Here is a 2,208-nt window from a genome sequence, read left to right as displayed (position 1 = left end):
CGGGGTGGAGAGCAGAAAGCAGAACCATGGCTTCACATCCCCTTAACTGGGTAGCAGAGCCACCTGGGAAGGCTTCCCATGTGGCACTAGTGGTAAAGAACCCACCTGCCAATGCAGGAGATATAAAAGATGTGAGTTTGATCTCTGGGTTGGGAAGATTCCCTGGAGGAGGGCATGGCAACCCACTCCAGTATTCATGCCTGGAGTATCCCATGGACAGAGGAGCATGGTGGGCTTTGTACGGCCCATAGGGTTGCAAAGAGTAGGACACTACTGAAGTGACTTAGCAAGCATGCACAGGTCCACATGGGACTCAAGAGCTCCTGAACCCCAGCCCCACAGTCATCCTCACTGCTCCAGGCAGCTGCTGGCCAGGACAGAAGAATGTTTTGACTGGATGTTTGCCTCAGGCAAGGCCTTCATCAGCCTCGTCTAGACAAAGTGACCGGTGGCTCTTGCTTCTAGTGGACCTGTTTGGAATGTTCTTTCTCCTTTCTCTAGCAGTACCTCCTACACATCCTTTAGGACCTACCTCTGGGTAATGATCCCCTGGGTAGCCTTCCCCAACCTCATACAAAGAGTATGTTAGTGCTCCCAATATGGCACCTCCTTGTTCTTCAGCAGTGGCCACACTGAGAAACCACAAGGGCATCCTGGACTCACTGGCTGTCAGCACAGGGCCCAGCATACAGCAAATGCTGCACTAATGCTTCCCAGGCTGATGGGTAGAAGATGGACAGCTAGGGGTTCTCTGTAATCGGGGAGGGTTGCACCATTCTAAGGATCAGGAGTCACTTTAGGGTCAGGCTCTGAGACAGGTAGGTGTCAAAGCCTGTAGCCAAGGTCAAAGTCAGAGGTCATCTCATGGCCAGGTCAAGGATCAGGCCTCTTACCTGAAGGAGTCTAACTGACTCGCAGGGGGACAAGTTTATTTTGTCCTTACCGTGTTTTGATGGCTCATACCTAGTAAGAAGAGTAAGCAGTGCTGAGGCCTAGATGGGGCCCAGCTTAGGGGGCTGGGGTGGGTGTGGGGTGGGATGGGATGGCCCAACTCCTCCCTCCAGCTCAGAAACCCTCTATAACTTCCCAGAACCTTTCAGGTGGGGCTGTGGGGCTGGCCTGTGGCCACAGGCCTGGCTGTGGGCAGGGAGCAGAGCCCAGCAGGAAACCACAGAGGACAGCCTGATTGGATAAGTGCAGGGCCCAAGGCTGGTCAGCCCACAAACTGTGGGCGCTTGTCCCTCTGACCTGTCACCCGTGCTCCCATCACTGGACCTCCAGGAGAGGACAGGGAGGCAAGCTGAGCCTGCAGGCTGAACCTGAGCCCTGGTGGGTAGGCACCCCTAATCTGTTCCCAGGTAACTCCATCTCAGACAGAGAAGCCAAAGATATCCTGGACCACTAATCAGAACTCCTTTTTTACAAATGGGCCACCTGAGATCCAGAGGTACAGCTATTGGTCCACATCAAGGATCAGCAGCAAAACTGGGTGTGTGTTGGCAGGTGGGGGGGTGGGGTCGCTGGATTGCTGGGATTGGATGCCTCCCCTCCTGGGTCATGATTACCTGAGGGGCAAGGTGCCCCTGGGACCACCTACACTATGGGGTCCTCAGTCAGGCCAAGCACAGCTGGGAGAGGATGGGAGGTTTTCATGGGGTGGACCCCAGCCCCGGGGCTCTGAGCAACTCCTTGAACTATACACTCTAGTACAGCGGACTTCTCAGGAGCCCCAATTGTACCTCTGTGATGCTATTTGATACCTGCAAGGCCACCCCCTCTCTGATGCTGTTTTCTTACTTGTAAGATGGAGAGAGGCACTAACAAGATACCTAAAAGCTTTGTCTAAACAGTGGGCAGAATCTGTGCCGACACGAAGTAATCCTACCTCCCCAACAGCCCTATATAATCCACACTTAAGACAGAGAAACTGAAGCCCCGGTGGGGAAGGAGGCTTGCAGGATATCACCAGTTCTCACAATCGTAATAGTGGGACAACGGAGGCCCACTCCCTTCTCATGACACTAAGCCGTCGCTCCACCTGTCCCAACTCCTTCCAGAAATTCCCTTTCTGGCCTCCCACGACCAAGAGTCGCCTAAATCCTCACTTCCTCTCCCCTTCCCCAGCACTTCGGCGGCGGGATGAGGGAGGAGGGTCTCCCGGCCCAGCGAGACGCGGTCCCGCCCACCCCGCCGCGCGGCCCCCCATTG

This window comes from Bison bison, unplaced genomic scaffold (assembly GCF_000754665.1).
Source record: "Bison bison bison isolate TAMUID 2011002044 unplaced genomic scaffold, Bison_UMD1.0 scf7180017864473, whole genome shotgun sequence".
In the NCBI taxonomy this organism is placed as follows: domain Eukaryota; kingdom Metazoa; phylum Chordata; class Mammalia; order Artiodactyla; family Bovidae; genus Bison; species Bison bison.
This window is presented reverse-complemented; position numbering follows the sequence as displayed.